We start from the raw sequence: 22036 nt of genomic DNA, 5'->3' as shown, positions 1-22036 counted from the left end.
TTTTACGAGTTCCTAACCAGGAGCGCATTGTATAGTTTCATCTGTGTGCTTCGGTAGTTTACTTGCTTGAGTTTCTGCATGTTAATTTAATATTTCCTAGACACAGTTCTCGCGTTTTCTTTAGATTCGGAAAGTAGGCCGACTTTGTAACATATTACAGGTTCTTAATCAGGAGCGAATTCTTTATTCTCACCTGAGTACTTTGGCAGATCATTTATTGAATCTCTGCATCCAGATGACTGGACACAATTCTTTCATTTTGCACCGCGTCTACAGTACAGTTCCACAGCGCGTGTCGATAGTCCTTGTTTGTCTGTGTAGTACTGTAGTTTTCCACGATCTTTAGTACGGATAGGGACTGTGATGCCATTGTACGGATGGGTGTCGAGTTGGTTGCACTTCGTTCCCATCTTCAGGCTGTGACGGCTTTTGTTACACAGCTTGAAGCTGCAGTGAATGGGCATCGCTATTGCAGGCCGGCCGTAGGAATTCAGCGGGCGTACAGTACGAGGTGCATTCAAGTTCTAAGGCCTCCGATTTTTTTTTCTAATTAACTACTAACCCGAAATCGATGAAACTGGCGTTACTTCTCGACGTAATCGCCCTGCAGACGTACACATTTTTCACAACGCTGACGTCATGATTCCATGGCAGCGGCGAAGGCTTCTTTAGGAGTCTGTTTTGACCACTGGAAAATCGCTGAGGCAATAGCACCACGGCTGGTAAATGTCCGGCCACGGAGAGTGTCTTTCATTGTTGGAAAAAGCCAAAAGTCACTAGGAGCCAGGTCAGGTGAGTAGGGAGCATGAGGAATCACTTCAAAGTTGTTATCACGAAGTAACTGTTACGTAACGTTAGCTCGATGTGCGGGTGCGTTGTCTTGGTGAAACAGCACACGCGCAGCCCTTCCCGGACGTTTTTGTTGCAGTGCAGGAAGGAATTTGTACTTCAAAACATTTTCTTAGGATGCACCTGTTACCGTAGTGCCCTTTGGAACGCAATGTGTAAGGATTACGCCCTCGCTGTCCGAGAATATGGACACCACCATTTTTTTCAGCACTGGCGGTTACCCGAAATTTTTTTGGTGGCGGTGAATCTGTGTGCTTCCATTGAGCTGACTGGCGCTTTGTTTCTGGATTGAAAAATGGCATCCACGTCTCATCCATTGTCAAGACCGACGAAAAGAAAGTCCCATTCATGCTGTCGTTGCGCGTCAACATTGCTTGGCAACATGCCACACCGGCAGCCATGTGGTCGTCCGTCAGCATTCGTGGCACCCACCTGGATGACACTTTTCGCATTTTCAGGTCGTCATGCAGGATTGTGTGCACAGAACCCACAGAAATGCCAACTCTGGAGGCGATCTGTTCAACAGTCATTCGGCGATCCCCCAAAACAATTCTCTCCACTTTCTCGATCAAGTCCTCAGATCGGCTTGTGCGAGCCCGAGGTTGTTTCGGTTTGTTGTCACATGAAGTTCTGCCTTCATTAAACTGTCGCACCCACGAACGCACTTTCGACACATCCATAACTCCATCACCACACGTCTCCTTCAGCTGTCGATGAATTTCAATTGGTTTCACACCACGCAAATTCAGAAAACGAATGATTGCACGCTGTTCAAGTAAGGAAAACGTCGCCATTTTAAGTATTTAAAACAGTTCTCATTCTCGCCGCTGGCGGTAAAATTCCATCTGCCATACGGTGCTGCCATCTCTGGGACGTATTGACAATGAATGCGGCCTCATTTTAAAACAATGCGCATGTCTGTATCTTTTTCCAGTCCGGAGAAAAAAAAATCGGAGGCCTTAGAACTTGAATGCACCTCGTACATCTGAGTCCGCCGATCAGCCCGCAACGGTAGCCAGCCGAGTTACTGATCGCACTGAGGCTGACCACTCACAAATAATCGAGTGGGAGGTCACCTCAGGGCGTGGCAGGCGGTGAAAGACTACCCAGGGGACTGCACATAAGGCCTCCCTGGTTAGTCTGACAAACAGATTCCAGATGCTGTCAGTGGCTGATACTGTCACTGAGCCAGATGACGTCGCCTGTTCTGTTTCAGAGGAAACCTCTCAGCCTGGAAGATTTGGGCAGTTGCAGAGGATGGGATTATTGGTAGTTGGGAGCTCGGGGGGGGGGGGGGAGGGGAGGGGAAACAAAGCCAATACCCAATGTGCACTCCGTCACTCCAGATGTGGAACGAATCCTTCCGGTGACATGAGGAGCACAGGGTGCAGTCAACTGTAGCTGGTGACTCAGGTCGGTACCAATGATGCGTGTCGCTTTGGATCGGAAGAGAGTGTCTCTGATTTCGAGCGGCTAAGAGAAGTACTAAAGGCTCCCAGTCTTCCTTGCGAGATGAAAGCAACGCTCACCATTTTCAGCGTAGTAAACAGGAGCAACTGCGGACCTATGATACGGAGCCGAGTGGATGGCCTCAATCAGAGGTTCAGACGGTTCTGCGCCATAGGTGGCTGGGTTTCGGGTTCCGCTGAATAGGTCAGGAGTCCACTACACGCAGGAGGCAACTAGACGGGTAGCAGGGGCTATGTAGTGTGGAGTGAGCAGCGTTTTAGGTTAGACGGAAAACATAAAAAGAGCTTTGGCCTCAAAGGGTACAGGTTGAAAACAGGAGGCACATAGATATACGTACAATCAGAGTAACAGTTGTAAATTGTCGTAGCTGTGTTGGGAAAGTACCAGAGCTCCTAGCGTTACTAGAAAGCACTGGTATTCAAATCATTATAGACACTGAAAACTGGCTAAGGCCAATGATAAGTTTAGGTAAACACAGTGGACGGTGGGGACTTTGTTGCTTTTAGAAGAAGTTCATCTTGTAGAGAAATTGAAGTAGATAGCTCCTGTGAGTTAGTATGGGCAGAGGACATACTTGTGAACCTGAATAAAATAATTATTGAATCCTTTCACCGACCTCCCAACTCAGATCATACAATTACTGGAAAGTTAAAGAAAACCCGACCCATAACGTACCCTCGTTATCTTAGCGAAAATACATATTTACATCCGGAGGCACGCACAGAACATAATCCGAAATTGTGCTAAACGCGTTCACTAAAAATTATTTTGAGCAATTAGCTCATGAGCACAAGCGAATAGAAAACGGCTGTGACAACATATTTGACCTTTCAACAACAAGTGAACCAGAGTTAATAACGAGCATCAAAACGGATGCAGGGATTAGTGGACACAGGGTTTTTCTTTGAAATTCAATATAGTAATCCCCGTATTCTCGAAAAATAAACGAAAAACATACCTATTTAAAAACGCAGATAAAAATGCACTTTACGCCTTCCTGAGAGACAATCTCCAATCCTTACAATTTAGCAATGTAATTGTAGACCCCCTCCCCCATGAACCTTGGACCTTGCCATTGGTGGAGAGACGTGCCTCAGCGATACGTACAGCCGTACTGTACATGCAACCACAGCGGGGGGGTATCTCTTGAGAGGCCAAGTAAACATGTGGTTTCTGAAGAGGGTAGCTGCCTTTCCAGTATTTGCAGGGGCAACAGTCTGGATGATTGACTGGTCTGGTCCTGTAACATTAACGAAAACGGCGTTGCTGTGCAGGTACTGCGAATGGCTGAAAGCAAGGTGAAACTACAGCCGTAATTTTTCCCGAGGGCATGCAGCTTTATTGCATGGGTAAATGATGATGGGGTCCTCTTGGGTAAAATAGTCTGGAGGTAAAATAGTCCCCCATTCTGATCTCCGGGAGGGGACTACTCGAGAGGACGTCGTTATCAGGAGAAAGAAAACCGGCTTTCTACGGATCGGAGCGTGGAATATTAGATCCCTTAATTGGGCAGGTAAGTTAGAAAATTAGAAAGGGAAATGGATAGGTTAAAGTTAGATATAGTGGGAATTAGTGAAGTCCGGTGGCATAAGGAACAAGACTTCTGATGGGATGAATACTGGGTTATAAATACGAAACCAAGTAGGGGTAATGCAGGAGTAGGTTTAATAATGAATAAAAAAGTAGGAGCGAGGGTAAGCTACTACGAACAGCATAGTGAACGCATTACTGCAGCCGAGATAGACACGAAGCCCACGCTTGCCAGAGTAGTACACATGTATTTGCCAATTGGTTCAAAAAATGCTTCAAATGGCTTTGAGCACTATGGGACTCATCTTCTGAGGTCATTAGTCCCCTAGACCTTAGAACTAGTTAAACCTAACTAACCTAAGGACATCACACACATCCATGCCCGAGGTAGGATTCGAACCTGCGACTGTAGCGGTCTCGCGGTTCCAGACTGCAGCGCCTAGAACCGCACGGCCACTTCGGCAGGCCAATTGGCTCAGCAGATGACGAAGAGATTGAAAAAATGTATGAGAAGATAAAAAAAATTATTCAGATATTGGAGGGAGACGAAAATTTAAGTCATGGGTGACTGGAATTCGACAGTAGAAAAAGAAAGAGAAGGAAAAGTAGTAGGTGAATATCGAATGAGGGTAAGGAATGAAAGAGGAAGCCCTCTGGTAAAATTTTCACAGAGCATAATTGAATCATAGCTAACACTTGGTTAAAAATCCTTAAAGAAGGTTGTATGCGTGGTAGAGGCACGGAGACACTAGAAGGTTTCAGATAGATTATTATAATGGTAAGATAGAGATTTAGGAATCAGGTTTTAAATTGTAAGACATTTCTAGGCCTAGATGTAGACTCTGATCACAATGTATTGGTTATGAACTGCAAAAAGGTGGGAATTTAAGGAGATGGGACCTTGATAAACTGAAAGAACCAGAGGTTGTTGAGAGTTTCAGAGAGAGCATTAGCGAACAATTGACAAGAACAACAGAAATAAATACAGTAAAGGAAGAACGCGTAGCTTTGAGAGATGAAATAGAGACGGCATCAGGCGATTAAGTAGGTAAAAAGACGAGGGTTAGTAGAAATCCTTGAGTAACAGAAGATATATTGAATTTAATTCATTAAAGGAGACAACATCAAAACGCAATAAATGAAGCAGGTAAAAAGGAAGAATAACACCTCAAAAATGAAATCGACAGGAAGTGCAAAATAGCTAAGCAGAGATTGCTAGAGGACAAGTGTAAGGATGTAGACGCATATATCACTAAGGGTAAGATAGATACTGCCTACAGGAAAATTAAAGAGCCCTTTGTAGAAAAGAGAACCACCAGTATGAATATCAAGAGCTCAGATGGAAAACCAGTTCTAAGCAAAGAAGGAAAGCAGAAAGGTGGAAGGAATATATAGAGGGTCTGTCCATGGGCGATGTACTCGAGGGAAATATTATGGAAATGGAAGGAGACGGAGATGAAGATGAAATGGGAAGAATTTGACAGAGTACTGAAAGACCTAAGTCGAAACAAGGCCCCGGGGGTAGACAACATTCCATTAGAACTACTGATAGTCTTGGGAGAGACAGCCCTAACGAAACTATTCTGTCCAATCCCAAAGAAAGCATGTCTTGGCAGGTGTGAAAATTACCGAACTATCAGTTTAATAATCACGGTTGCAAAATAGTGACACGAATTCTTCACAGACGGATGGAGAAACTCGTAGAAGCCGACCTCGAGGAAGATCAGTTTGGATTACGTAGAAATGTTGAAACACGTGAGGCAATACTGACCCCATGATTTATCGTAGAAGATAGATCGAGGAAAGGAAAACCTACGTTTCTAGCATTTGTAGACATATATAATGCTTTTGCCACTGTTGACTGGAATACTCTCTTTCAAATTCTGAAGGCGGCAGGGGTCAAATACAGGGACCGAAAGGCTATTTACAATTTGTACGGAAAAAAAGACGGCAGTTATACGAGTCGTGAGGCACGGAAGCTTAAGCCACTGTTGACTGGAATACTCTCTTTCAAATTCTGAAGGTGGCAGGAGTCAAATACAGGGACCGAAAGGCTATTTACAATTTGTACGGAAAAAAAGACGGCAGTTATACGAGTCGTGGGGCACGGAAGGGAAGCAGTGATTGAAAATGGAAATAGACAGTGTTTTAGCCTATCCCCGATGTTATTCAATCTATACATTGAGCAAGCAGTAAAGGAAACAAAAGAAAAATTTGGAGTATTAATTAAAATCCATGGAAAAAAAATAAAAACATTGAGTTTTGCCAACGACATTGTAATTCTGTCAGAGGCAGCAAAAGACCAGGAAGAGCAGCTGAACAGAATGGACAGTGTCTTCAAAGGAGGATATAAGATGAACGTCAACAAAAGTAAAACGAGCATAATGGAATGTATTCTAATTAAATCAGGTGATGCTGAGGGAATTAGATTAGAAAATGAGACACTTAAAGTAGTAGATGTGTTTTGCTATTAGGGAGCAAAGTAATTGAAGATGCTCGAAGTAGAGAGTATATAAAATGTAGATTGGCATTGGCAAGAAATGCGTTTCTGAAGAAGAGAAATTTGTTAACATTGAGTATAGATTTATGGGTTAGGAAGTCTTTTCTAAAAGTATTTGTATGGAGTGTAGCCATGTAAGGAAGTGAAACATGGACCGTAAATAATTTAGACAAGAAGAGATTAGAAGCTTTCGAAATGTGGTACTACAGTAGCATGCTGAAGATTAGATGTACGGATCACGTAACTAATGAGGTGGTAGTCAATAGCATTGGGCAGAAGAGGAATTTGTGGCACAACTTGACTAGAAAAAGGGATCGGTTGGTAGGACATGTTGTGAGGCATCAAGGGCTCACAAAGTTAGTAATAGAGAAAAGCGTGGAGGGTAAAAATCGTAGAACGAGACCAAGAGATGAATACATTAAGCAGATTCATAAGGACGTAGGACGCAGTAGTTACTTGGAGATGAAGACGTTTGCACAGAATAGAGTAGCATGGAGAGCTGCGTCAAACCAGTCTCTGGATTGGAGACCACAACAACAACAAGAAGAACAACTGTATACCAGATAAGGATGGAATTCAAAGAAATTGTATCGATAGCAACTGAGAGATTTATACCAAATAAACTAACAAACGACGGAGCTGGTCCCCCATGGTACACACAAAGGGTCAGAACACTGCCCGAGAAACAACGAAAAAACTATGCCAAATTTAAACGAACTCCATATCTCCAAGATTGGAGATCTTTTATAGAAGCTCAAAATTTCGAGCGAACTTCAGTGCGGAGATAGTAATAATAGGATGTACAACGAAACTTTGTTCCGAAACCTAGCAGAAAATCAGAGATTCTGGTCGTATGTAAAATATGTTAGTGGAAAGACACAATCACTGCCTTCTCTGCGCGATAGCAATTGAAATACGACAGTGCCGCCAAGGCACAGTTTCTGAACATAGCCTTCCGAAATTCCTTCACAAATGAAGACGAAGTACTCCAGAAGTCGAATTAAGAACAGCTGCCAGCGTGAATAACTTAGAAACAGATATCCTCGGAGTAATGAAGCAACTTAAATCACTTAATAAAAGCAAGTCTTCCAGTCCAGAGGGTGTACCAATTAGGTTACTTTCAGAGTATGCTTCTGCAATAGCTCCATACTTAATAATCATATACAACCGCTTGCTTGACGGAAGATCCGTACCCAAAGACTAGAAAGTTGCACAAGTCACACCAATATTCAAGAAAGGTAGTAGGAGTAATCCACTAAACTACAGGCACATGTCATTAACATCGATTTGCAGCAGGATTTTAGACCATGTATTGAACATTATGAATTATCTCAAACATACCGCTCTATTCACAATAGTCATCACGGATTTAGAAAACACGTTTCTTGGGAAACACAAGTAGCTCTTTACACACACGAAGTATTGAGCGCTGTGGACAAGGGATTTCCGATTTATTCTGTATTTCTAGATTTTCAGGAGGCTTTTGACGCTGTACCACGCAAGCGCTTTGTAGTGAAATGGCGTGCTTATGGATTGTCGTCTCAGTTATGTGACTGGATTCATGATTTACTGTCAGAGAGGTCACAGTTAGTAGTAAATGACGTAAAGTCGTCGAGTAAAACAGAAACGATTTCTGGTGTTCCCCAAGGTAGTGTTATAGACCGTCTGCTGTTCCTTACGTATATAAATCTTTCAGGAGACAATCTGAGCAGCCGTCTTAGATTGTTTACAGGTGATGCTGTCGTTTATCGTCTAGTAAAGTCATCAAAAGATCAAAACAAGTTGCAAAACGATTTAGAAATTGTATCCACATGGTGCGAAAATTTGCAATGACCCTAAATAATGAAACGTGTAAAGTCATCCATACAAGTGCTAAAAATAATGCGTTAAGCTTCGGTTACACGATAAATCAGTCAAACCTATAGGGCGTAAATTCAACTAAACACCTAAGAATTACACCAACTTAAACTGGAAAGAACGGATAGAAAGTATTGTGGGCAAGGCAAACCATGAACTGTGTATTATTGGCAAAGACTCAGAAAACGCAACAGATCTACTAAAGAGACTAGCTACACTATCCTTCTCCGTCCTCTTTTGGAGTACTGCTTGCGGTTTGAGATCCTTACCAGATAAGATTAACGGAGCACATCGAGAAAGTTCAAAGAAGTGCAGCACATTTCGTCTAATCGCGAAATAGGGAAGAGTGTCACTGACAGGATGCAGCAAATAAGGGAAATCAGAGCTTGCACGAAAATATGTAGTTGTTTGTTTTTTCCACGCTGTTCGAGATTGGAATTATATAGAATTATTGTTAAGGTGGTTCGATGAACTCACTGCCAGGCACTTAAGTGTGATTTCAAGAGTATCCATGTAGACGTAGGTATACAGGGTGTTACAAAAAGGTACGGCCAAACTTTCAGGAAACATTTCTCACACACAAATAAAGAAAAGATGTTATGTGGACAAGTGTCCGGAAACGCTTAATTTACATGTTAGAGCTCATTTTAGTTTCGTCAGTATGTACTGTACTTCCTCGATTGACCGCCAGTTGACCCAATTCAAGGAAGGTAATGTTGACTTCGGTGCTTGTGTTGACATGCGACTCATTTGTCTACAGTTCTAGCATCAAGCACATCAGTACGTAGCATCAACAGGTTAGTGTTCATCACGAACGTGGTTTTGCAGTCAGTGCAATGTTTACAAATGCGGAGTTGGCAGATGCCCATTTGATGTATGGATTAGCACGGGGCAATAGCCGTGGCGCGGTACTTTTTTTATCGAGACAGATTTCCAGAACGAAGGTGTCCCGACAGGAAGACGTTCGAAGCAGTTGATCGGCGTCTTAGGGAGCACGGAACATTCCAGCCTATGACTCACGACTGGGGAAGACCTAGAACGACGAGGACACCTGCATTGGACGAGGCAATTTTTCGTGCAGTTGACGATAACCCTAATGTCAGCTTCAGAGAAGTTGCTGCTGCACAAGGTAACGTTGACCACGCCACTGTATGGAGAGTGCTACGGGAGAACCAGTTGTTTCCGTACCATGTACAGCGTGTGCAGGCACTATCAGCAGCTGATTGGCCTCCACGGGTACACTTCTGGGAGTGGTTCATCCAAAAATGTATCAATCCTCATTTCAGTGCAAATATTCTCTTTACAGATCAGGCTTCATTCCAACGTGATCAAATTGTAAATTTTCACAATCAACATGTGTGGGCTGACGAGAAACCACACGCAATTGTGCACAATCACCTCATCAACACAGATTTTCTGTGAACGTTTGGGCAGGCATTGTTGGTGATGTCTTGATTGGGCCCCATGTACTTCCACCTACGCTCAATGGAGCACGTTATCATGATTTCATACGGAATACTCTACCTGTGCTGGTAAAACATGTGCCTTAACAAGTACGACACAACATGTGGTTCTTGCGCGATGGAGCTCCTGCACATTTCAGTCGAAGTGTTCGTACGCTTCTCAACAACAGATTCGGTGACCGATGGATTGGTAGAGGCCGACCAATTCCATGGCCTCCACGCTCTCTTGACCTCAACCCCCTTGACTTTCATTTATGGGGGCATTTGAAAGCTCTTATCTACTCAACCCCGGTACCAAATGTAGAGACTCTTCGAGCTCGTATTGTGGACGGCCGTGATACAATACGCCATTCTCCAGGGCTGCATCAGCGCATCAGGGATTCCATGCGACGGAGGGTGGATGCATGTATCCTCGATAACGGAGGACATTTTGAACATTTCCTGTAACGAAGTGTTTGAACTCAGGCTGGTACGTTCTGTTTCTGTTTCCATTCCATGATTATTGTCATTTGAAGAGAAGTAATAAAATGAGCTCTAACATGGAAAGTAAGCGTTTCCGGACACATGTCCACATAACATATTTTCTTTCTTAGTGTGTGAGGAATGTTTCCTGAAAGTTTGGCCGTACCTTTTTGTAACACCCTGTATTTTACGTGCACAAGTTGGGTGGCTTTGAACCTGTGTATATCCGAAACTGATGAAGACATCAAAAAATGTTTCAAGGCTGTTTGAATCGGGATCTTAGGCATATGTCGTAAACATTGCAGCCATACGCTGTACATAGCTTTCTTGGAATCGACGGCTCGGTTTTGGTACCCAAAAAATAATGTTTTTCTGTTTTCCTCAGGAACAGCTCGTTAACTAAATGGTGTGTCCGTAAGTCCCTTAAGGCGCTCCGTGTACCACATCTAATACAAAAAGAACGACCCTATTTGCTCCATCTACCTAAGCTGAAGGAAGTGTGTAGTATTTAAAATTTGACCTTGCGCTGTAAGATGGTTACAGTAAGACGACCCTCCCTTTTGGGTACAGTAGTGGACCCTAGATATTCAAAACATCTGATCCTACTTCTCTATCACCAACAAAACTCGATACATGAACCCCGGAAAAATCCTGTTTTTTAAGCGCGTCATTTTGAATGAAGTATACCTCCGCCTCAACAATTGATTTGCGTGCCCTAATTTCCAGCGGCTCAGCAGTCTCCCCCACCGTCACTGGAACGAGGCTTCAGTTAAATGCCGTGCTGTCGGCTGCGAGGTTAGGGATCGATCAATTATAAATTGCGTTCAATCACGATGCGCTTCCAGTAATCCATCAGACGGCGAGTGGAACGCCCTTCTTGTTTATTCAAAAGAATTCCACAGGGCGCGTATTAGTTCGTACAATAACATCTGCTTTATCACAACAAATATTTTACACGGCGAGCCCAGAGCAAATATTTGGAGATTAAACTGTTCTATACAATATTGTGCTACGCGAAGTGTGTAGTGCGTTTTTCATCCTGGTGATGCTTTTCTAAAATCAGAGCTAGGAGACCAAGGTCACAATGTAAGAAAAATTTTGGTAGTGAATAAGTGAGAAACAGCTTGAGGAAAACTGGAGTGCTTCTTAATAATGCAGTATTAGATTCAAGAAATTGACAGGATGGAAATAAACGCAGTTTAATAATTGCAAACGAAACACACTTTTCCTGTTTCAGAGTGTCTTACTTCACACGACATAGGTTTCTTTTTAAAAACCCATTTTCTAGTCATCCAGTTTCAAAGAAGGTGATCATCTCCTCTGGTGTACTGCAAAATACAGAATCTAATAACACTAATGAAATTAACTGGCAATTCGTAATCACATGCACATCAAATACATCATGGGTGGAAAGTCATATGACTCGCTCGTACCAATTCTAAATGTTCTTTTTTTTTGAGTCATTACTCTTCTGATTTGTTTGATGTGGTCTGCCAAGAACTCCTCACTTGTGCTAACCTCTTCATCTCAGAGTAGCTCTTGGAGCTTGCATTATCAATTATTTGATGGCTATATTTTAATCTCTGTCTTTCCCTGCAGTCTTTATCCTCTAAATCTCCCTCTTGTGCCATATAAGTTATTGTCTGATATCTTAACACATATTCCGTCATCCTGTCCCTTCTTCTAGTCAGTATTCTCATTATGCTCCTTCGCCAATTACGTGAAGAACTTCCTAATTCCTTAATAGTCTGCCTAATTTTTAGCATCCTTCTATAGTACACTTACATTATTTTCTTGTCCAGTGTTCTCACTGAACATGATTGAGTTCTATAGAATGCTCTGCTCGAAATGAACTTTCCCAGAAACTTCTTTCTCACGATAGGGCTTATATTTGACACTACTACTCTTCTTTTGGTATGGTTTGACTTCTTTGCTTTTTCTAATTTATTTTTTATATCTTGCTTGCTTCGTCCACCATAAATTATTTTGCTTTCAAAGCAACATAATTCCTTGACTTCGACTGCTTCGTCGTCACCAACTCTGGTGTTTCCTTCATGGATAACCTAATTTCCTCCTCTTGACAGGTACAGCAGAGTTTCCTCCCTTTCTACGAGGACAGCAAAGTCTTCAGAGAATCTTATGGCTGATAGCCTTTCATCCTGAATTTTAATCCGACTCTCGAACCTTTCTGTTCTGTCATTGCTTCTTTGATGTACTGATTGAAGATTAGAGGCTTTTTAATCCGAGCACTTCGTTCTTTATCTTTCATTTTTATTTCTCTCCGTATTTTCCTATAGCTTACTCCTATTTTTTTCCGGATTTTGAACACCTTGTGTTATTTTATATTGCTGAACGCTTTTTCTAAGGCGACAAATCCTATTAAAACAATTTGATTTTTTCTAAGTTTTAGCTCCATTATAAAGTCCAACGTCAGAGTTGTGTCTGCGGTGTCTTTTCGTCTCCTTCGACCAAACTGAACGTCATCTCACAGTTCTTTGGCAATCTTCTGTTCACAGTTCTTGTCTGCCTCTTGGATGCACGAACTTCAGACTCATTTTACAATAGTTTTCACATTTATCTGCCCTTGCTGTCTTCAAGAGATGATGATAATTTTCTGAAAATCTGATTTATGTCTTCGGTCTCACAGATACCACACATTAGTTTGAATAGTAGTTGCCATTGCACCACAATGACGTTAAAAATTACGAAGTAATGTTGTCTATGCCGTCCGCTTTACCTGATCATTAAGTCTTCTGGAGCTCTGTATGACTCTAATAATGGATTCCATATGTCTTTCATATTGACTACCACTGCTTCTCCTGTCACGTCATCAGGCAAGTTCTATCCGTCGTAGAGGCCCTCAATGTCCTATTTTCTCTCCCTTATCTGTACTTAATAGACTCCATTGTAGTTTAAATGTTGACAGTTGTTCATTTCAGTTTCACAAATGGTAGTTTTCTTTGCTTAATTGGTCATACCTCCGATTTTCCTGCAGCCATTTTTCCATGGTTTCCTAGCACTATCTGTGATGGATGTTCACAAATTTTAAGTTTCAAGGCGTTGATGCAGCGTATATGCAACGCAGCGCGACTCTCATACGGATATAAGGTGTGAAAAGTATTGACAAGTTGCACGGGACACCAAAACAAACATTTTTCTCAAATGTTATAATTACCGGTGAGCATTTTTTTAAAATCCGGTAGAGGGCGTAGTTTCTCTAAACAGTCGTGCAATTGCGCATAACACAGGGACTGATCAGTGAATGTAAGAAACAGCCTTCACGAGGATTTGTTTATCCATTTCACTTAATGCCTGTGCACAATCTTGAACCATACGATTAGCTTTCACAGTTGCACCTGGAATAGTGTCAAATGCATTCTACGTTTCTCTCGTCGGTGCTGTTTCGGGTGTAGCGGTGTCTTCAACATCCACCATTCGCAAGTTCTGAATGAGGTTAATTTAGATGCCACATTTTCTGGTGCTCTCCGGTTGAAGTTGTGTGAATGCGTGGGTAGTTGTTGTTTTCGGGCATATCTCTTACCTAGGCCATAAAAGGACAGGCATTATTATAATTCCCTCGCCAGAGAATTCCAGAGTTTCTGGATGACGTGTCACTCGCTACAAGACACCGCATGTTGTTCTAGCGGCACATTCCAGTCGTCCTGAGCGTCGAATATTGAACCAACAGTTTCCAAAAAAAAAAAAAAAAAATGGAGGGGCAATGGTGATCCTGTACCATGGCCTGCTCGATTCCCTTATTTGACCCCCCAGTCCTTCTTCCTGTTACGAGAGATGTGGAACTTTGTTTACAAAACCCCTCTCGAATCAGAAGAGGATCTGGTTGCCCGGATAGTACAGGCAGCAATAGGAATTAAGGACACTCCTGCAGGTGTAATCTCCCTTTACAATAAAGGAAGTCACTTTAGAACCTGTACTGTAATTAAAGGAATTGTGTTATTGTTGTTGTTTCTTAGTAATAAATAATTAAACCTTTTTCTGTTACTTTTTGTCCTCGCAGGACAACACACTACAAAGAGTGTTTTCATTGTGCAGTGCAGTATCACAGAGTTTGTTCATTTAATTAATTTCCGTCAAGAGAGAACTCTCTCTACCAGTTTGAAAAAATATGACGCTGGAGAAAAATATTTGCTTCGGGGTCCTGTGCAACCTTCCAGAGTTTGTCAGTTTAAATAATTTTCATCCTCTATAATCAGTGAATGTACCCAAGAGATTAGTGTGACATTCGTGCCTTTCCGATGTGCGTACAGTACACGCACGACCGTTAACTTTTGCGGTGTGTTTACCATATGTATCATGTGCTTTTTTTTTTTTTTTTCTTCAAAGAATGAAGAATGTCTCAGGAGCAGCGTGACTGTCGAAAAGCACAGTTATGGGTGCCTCTAGACCCTTGGCGCTTCATGATAACGTACGCCCCCTTATCGTAAGCATTTCCACACAGATGACTCCTCGTTGTTCTTTATGGTCCTTTGTTAGGAGGCGAGGAACACGTCGGGGACATATCTTTGTGTTCCCCAACCAGTCAGCTCTACCGGCAGAGACGTCCAGTGCAATACTGGGGTGTTTGATTGTGATACGTCAGTCTCCTCCAGTGAGGGTGACCGCATGTTCCAAAATTGCAAGTCACAGCTGCGTGCGGCAGGCCGGCACATGGAGATCGGAAAGGATTGCGCTAACTTGTTACGATGGTGACAGGCGCCTCGTCCAACGAATCACCATACTTCTGTTCACTGCCAGGTCTCCGTAGACATTCTGCGAACGCTCTGCGATGCTGTTTTACGTCAAAAGAAACTCAATGAAAGGTCTCTGGTTGGAACGCACATACGTTACGGACGCCATTTTGAAGGCTACGTACAGTGCTGCCACTATCAGAACTTCATGAAACTACAGGGGGTGAAGCGTGAATATTCCACTATGTCCTACAACAAACGCCGCATTCTTTCAGTCGGAACTGGCCCAGAAAAAGTGTTGTACTATTTATTGGATCCCCCTCTTATAACCCATAACTCTCGCTAGTAACATGTCCCAGTGATTTAGTTCAGTGGCCATACACAAGAATATCACAGCGTTAAACACTTATCACTTTTCAGCAGAAAATTTTAAACGCGCGTGCAGTGTGACAAAACAATTACCGCTGTTACGAAACTTCGCTGTTGGGTTCAGTAACAGCGAAAAGGAAAATGTAATGTGGTTAAGTTTCGAATCTAATTGTGCAGTAAGCGCCTGCATTCCGAGGTGGTGTACAGACTCCGCCAGATTTCAAGGCTTCCGCGAATCCAACGCTGGCGACGACTGATTCAATTTAGCGTCTCGTAAAAGCAATCCGGAGCCGAGAACAGTGCGACCAACTCCTGAAACTGCGGCCACGGGTATCTGCTTTACGTAGTTGCCCTGCTGTTGCGGCTTACGTCTTCCTGCACTGGTATTAATGTTTGCCTTCCTGGCGTTTCTAGCGTTCGGAATATTAGTTTACTCTCGAAACAATGTAATCAAATATTATAAGGGGCGATCAAAAAATTTCCGTTGAGGGCGCTGGAGCAGCATATATGCATCTGAAACTTCTTTATTTGAATGTGTGAATCTGTACTTAAATTCCTGAATGACTGAGAAGATGAAATTTCTACGTTATTTGATTCTGAAACAACTGAGTAAAACTGAACATACTGAGCATACTTTCTCTTTACTTTTTCTTATCATGTCAACACTGACCCACAATATTCTAGCGCAATGCAATCTGACTGCTAAAAAAAATTACAACCAGACTTCAAATAATTAATACAAAAGAATGGCCCTGAATAAGAAGCAATCCTGACAATAACCTATACATTTCATTAAATACTTACCCCACAAAGATCTTCATTACGCGAACTACTGCAATACAGCGAGCGTCAATACTGCGAGCTAAATAAAAGATTCTAACTACTAAAGCCTCTAACTACTAACAGGCATGTGGTTAGCAAAGGAAAGATTTTGATGCAAACCAAATAATGTATTTTTTTTACCTTAATAATGTGACATCCAGTTCAAACACGAATATAAATCCTCTGTGACATCCAGTACAAAGATATATAACAATAAATAATTTTCAATCTCCAAGTCGGATACTTCCAGGTCGTTAGCCTATGCTAACACTTCAGACCTCTACCCTCCATCAGTGCTAACATCTCACATTTAACAACTGTCACTGCTGGCTGTTCACCTCCAAGTACCCAATAGTACTTCCATCACTGCTAGCGACTAACTTCCAACTGCCCAACACTACTGGCGATTAACTCCCAACAATAAGTCCAACCAGCCATAGATTCTCTTACAAAGAAAGCGCAGTCAGAGATCCAATGCAAAGCGCTAAACAACGCTGCCAACACAGAAGCAGCCCACTTACACAACGTAGCACGACTCCGATGCCGGTATATAAGCAGAAATATATAGGCAATGGTTTAGTGTGGCGTTAGTGTCTTTCCGGCTTGTGAATCGTAAATACGGAAACATGAAATATGATGACGTAATTACCAAATGTGTCCAAACAGCACCAAAGTGCTGTTATTCTATTCTTGGCTGCTGAACGACAGACACCGGTAGACATTAATCGGAGGATGAACAATGTGTAATCCTCCCAGTTTTTTATTCATCATCGACTGTGCTGTGTCAGTGTTCTGTTCTGTGCAGTTCTACAGTGTTTCAAGTTGTGTGGTTTTTAATCGTGTGCTAGTTCGACGTATGTACAGTTTTGCCGTCCGTTGTCTTTCCCTGCTGCGCTGCCCATCATGTGACTGTTTTCATCGTTCTGAAGCTTTTTATGCTCCTGTCATACTTGGACTTGTGTCTTTTAATCCTCACACTTTGCGGTTTTTTGTGTAAAATATTTTTTGTTTTCTATCTCCATATTACAGTCACCCTTTTTTTACACTACTGGCCATTAAAATTGCTACACCAAGAAGAAATGCAGATGATAGACGGGTATTCATTGGACAAATATATTGTATTAGAAATGACATGTGATTACATTTTCGCGCAATTTGGGTGCATAGATCCTCAGAAATCAGTACCCAGAACAACCACCTCTGGCCGTAATAACGGCCTTGATACGCCTGGGCATTGAGTCAAACAGAGCTTGGATGGCGTGTACAGGTACAGCTGCTCATGCAGCTTCAACACGATACCACAGTTCATCAAGAGTAGTGACTGGCGTATTGTGGCGAGCCAGTCACTCGTCTACCATTGACCAGACGTTTTCAATTGGTGAGAGATCTGGAGAATGTGCTGACCAGGGCAGCAGTCGAACATTTTCTGTACCCAGAAAGGCCCGTACAGGACCTGCAACATGCGGTCGTGCATTATCCTGCTGAAATGTAGAGTTTCGCAGGGATCGAATAAAGGGTAGAGCCACGGGTCATAACACATCTGAAATGTAACGTCCACTGTTCAAAGTGCAGTCAACGCGAACAAGAGGTGACCGAGACGTGTAACCAATGGCACCCCATACCATCACGCCGGGTGATACGCCAGTATGGCGATGACGAATACACGCTTCTAATGTGCGTTCACCTCGATGACGCCAAACACGGATGCGACCATTATGATGCTGTAAACAGAAGCTGGATTCATCCGGAAAAATGACGTTTTGCCATTTGTGCACCCAGGTTCGTCGTTGAGTACACCATCGCAGGCGGTCCTGTCTGTGATGCAGCGTCAAAGGTAGCCGCAGACATGGTCTCCGAGCTGAGAGTCCATGCTGCTGCAAATGTTGTCGAACTGTTGGTGCAGATGGTTGTTGTCTTGCAAACGTCCACATCTGTTGACTCAGGGATCGAGACGTGGCTGCACGATCCGTTTCTGCCATGCGGATAGGATGCCTGTCATCTCGACTGCTAGAGATACGAGGTCATTGGGATCCAACACGGTGTACCGTATTACCCTCCTGAACCCACCGATTCCGTATTCTGCTAACTGTCATTGGATCTCGACCAACGCGAGCAGCAATGTCGCGATTCGATAAACCGCAATAACGATAGGCTACAATCCGACCTTTATCAAAGTCGGAAACGTGATGGTACGCGATTCTCCTCTTTACGCGAGACATCACAACAATGTTTCACCAGGGAGCGCCGGTCAACTGCTGTTTGTGTATGAGAAATCGGTTGGAAACTTTCCTCATGTCAGCACGTTGTAGGTGTCGCTACCGGCTCTTAAAAGCTAATCATTTGCATATCACAGAATCTTCTTCCTGCCGGTTAAATTTCGCGTCTGTAGCACGTCGTCTTCGTGGTGTAGCAATTTTAATGGCCAGTAGTGTATATATTTTCTCTCATTATGTTTCCCCTTGTTTATATCTATCTTCAACCACGTTTCTCCTTTTTATTTTAATTGTCCTCCTGTACAATTGTAACATCTCTAGGCTGAAGAGCAGCGCCAATGCTGCTACCAGCCCGTCCCAGATGGGGAATAGAAGCTACAATAGAAGTAAAAAAAGAAAGGGTGTGGGGAAGCATGTGTGCCGAAAACAGCCGTTGTGGCAAACTGCGCAAGGGATACTACTGATTCATAAAAATGCACGTCGCCGTATGGAGAATGTCGTAACGCAGAAGTTTCGCTGTTTCAAGTGGGAGACACTCGATCAGCCGCCCGATAGTCCTTATCTCTCTCTCTATCTCTCTATCTCTCTCTCTCTCTCTCTCTCTCTCTCTATCTCTCTCCCTTTCCCATGCAATTATCGTGCTTTCGGTCCCTTCAAAGAAGTCTTGAAGCGTCGACGATTCCTGTTGGACGAGGATGTGTAAAAGCCAGTTACAGACTTCTTCACACAGCAGGGCACGGTGTTTCACTATACGGTTATCTTCAATCTGGTGGGTTGGTGCGATTATTGCCTCAGCGCTCGCATTGAGTTTATATGATCGGCGTACCGATTCTGGATTGTACAGCATTCGAACGAAAACTTTTTAAACGCCCCTTATATTTATTTTAGTCCTAAGTGACTTAACTTTCTGTGTTTCTGCCTTTTCCTAAACAGTTTTGATTCTTTCTTCTGACAGTTTATAAACTCCTTCTGTTACCGAATGTTTTTCCACTTTTAACTACCGTGCACCTATGTTTGTCTGTCCAATTTCTGTCACTGCTCTTTTGTTACATGACTGGGGGATTAATGCGAAATCTTTAGCCAATGAGGAAATCATGACAGTTTTTCAGTCATAGGTCGCATCTCCTGTGGATACACATTGTGTGTCTTTAATACAGTGGTTTCCTTTGTACCTTCACGCCGTTGATTACTGCTGATTCTTTCACCTTTTGGGGTCAGTTACCCGCCCCAAGGGCAAGAGGATGTCCTGAACCTCTCTTCGCTTCTCCGCCATCTTCGACAAAGCTCTTGACAGAACGAGGTAATTTTTATTCTAAATATAGAAAGTGGCTGTGTTTGGACCCGGCACCTAGGACGTATTCATTATTAATCAGTCGTTATCCCTTGGCCACACTGAGAAACGATTTGCAGCTCTCCGAAGCAATCAGTGCACTCTTTCAAGATGGTGACATCCAAGGCTCATAGTCAACATTCTCGACAAGTGATCTTACAAACTTTACTTTTAATCACATAAGATTATATGCCTTCATAGTTGAACACATTTTTCCCTGCTCTCTCAGATGTACGAGACTACTGGATAATTTTTGCTTTCATGCTGGTGCCCATACTGATGGCAACTAGCTAACGAATTGCAATAGGGGAACCTGTCGCAGAACGGGGTACTTAATATTCAACAGCCAGTCTGAGATGCTAGAAAATTATAAAACCTGTTAATTTGATTCGGACCTCTTATCATAATATTTCACACAAAAAATAGTCGTAAATGAAAAACCTAACAGCTGACATATATTTCAGATACAAAAATTATTTGTGAATGCCACATAAACTATAAATATTTATGCTTCACCTACTGTGAATACCTGGAAAACCTCGAACTCAATGTCGAACCCCTCACACGAATTCTGGTCCCACATGAGGCAAATTCCACATCTAATCCTACTCTCTTCAAAGCAGCCAAGACAATAGAGGAATTCATCACCTCCTTCTAATTTGCCCCTATCACTGGACGAATTCGGCTGCTTTAGTTTTGAGGATGTTCTGGAATTTGGACCACATAAAGATAAACATGTGTAAAAAACAGGTATTTTTACCTTTTTCTCCTGATAAGACGGAACTAATTACTATAGAGCAAAAAGAAGCAAAGAAGGAAACCAAACCATACAGGACTACCTCGGCAAAACGACGCTTTGTCCTACAACTGGATAAAAAATAACTAAAAAAATTTATTTTTTATTCAGCTATAGGACAAGGCGTCTTTTTGCTGACGTAGGCATATGTGGCTTGGTTTTTTTTTTGTTTCTTTTTGTTCTATATTAATTAGCTCCGTCCAATCAAGAGAAAAGGTAAAAATAGGTTTTGCCTCTTTATTTTTTATACGTGTTTATTTTTCTGTGTTACTTTTGCAATTGTTAATATGTGCTTGGACATGAAACCTGGAAGCTACTCCCTGTGTTGGAGATTATAACTCTGGTGTGCTAGCCTCTTGCATGGACTTTTTATTTTTATTTCATGGCCAACATTATACCGCTTTAGTCAATATTATGAATTAGGTTATTCTGTTTTTCGTTGGCCCAATACGTTTTCATTCTTTCAGATCGTGTCCTTCTCTCCTCATCAGCAATCATCCTTCCCACTCTCTGTTTGTTAATTTTTATTGGTTGTGTGCTAAGTTTGTCCTGAAGTATCCTGAGCGCGTCTACTTGCCTATCAAATCCTCTATCGCAATCTGTAATTTCATCATGTTGTCCTTCATATTTGCGATCCTTATAATGCCGCTCTTATTATTCCATAACATCTCAATTATTCTCCTGCTAAATCTATTTCCTGTTGTCCTCATTAAATGAGATCCATTTCTTTTTCATTTACTTGTCACTGGTTCTATTTCTATATAAACTGTTTCATTTGAAGCTTTCTCCAAACTTCGTCTTTTTGGTATTTTTTGTGCTTGAGTGGATTCGGACCACATTTGTCTGTTATTTTTTCTTTAGTAGACTCGAAACCAAAAAAATATTTGGTATGGAACATGAAAAAACGCCGAAATAATTAATATGGGTCAGAACAGTGTACTAATTAGACCGTGACAGTATGCCGTTCTGTCCCACCCCATTCTGCAACGTACCACTCTTTCACCTATGCAACATTTCGTGACCACCACGAAACATCATTAATATTTGAATTACCTAAAACTGAAGCTGAGCATTCAATCAAGACAATGGTAACTACTTAGTTTAATTGTAACAAACATACTTTTACTTACTTGTGAGATGTTAAAGCCTGAATACTACAGAAACGTGTCGAAGAACCTATCGACGCAGAACAGGCAAGAACGTAGCACGTAATGGCTTCGATGTTATGTTAGATATTTTACGTCGACCTTTCAACATGATTATAACAATATCAAAGAGATGTCAGCACACACGATGCAAAAGACACTGTTACTTCGTTCTGCCACATGTTCCCCTAAACTTCTTTTCTTGGCTGGAGTCGGCCTGGTTAGCTGGGGGTTACACCCTTGCCTTCCATGCAGCAGCCCTGGGTTCGATTCCCGGCCAGGGTAGGGATTTTTTTCGACTCCTTGAGTGGGTTTTGTGTTGTCCTCATCATCATTTCATTCTTATCAACGGCGTGCAAGACGCCCAATGTGGCGTCGACTGAAATAAGACTTGGACTTAGCGGCCTCCCTTCCAACGATGCCATACGCTCATTTAATTTTCTTGGCTGGAACTTGGAAACATTGACAGCAAGCAGGCAACCCCTGTTTGGAAGGTAGATTAATTATTTATTCTTGGGTGAAGTCAAATGAAGAATAGAAAT

The sequence above is a fragment of the Schistocerca cancellata genome, chromosome 9 (assembly GCF_023864275.1).
Source record: "Schistocerca cancellata isolate TAMUIC-IGC-003103 chromosome 9, iqSchCanc2.1, whole genome shotgun sequence".
Taxonomy (NCBI): Eukaryota; Metazoa; Arthropoda; class Insecta; order Orthoptera; family Acrididae; genus Schistocerca; species Schistocerca cancellata.
Note: the sequence above shows the minus strand (reverse complement) of the source record.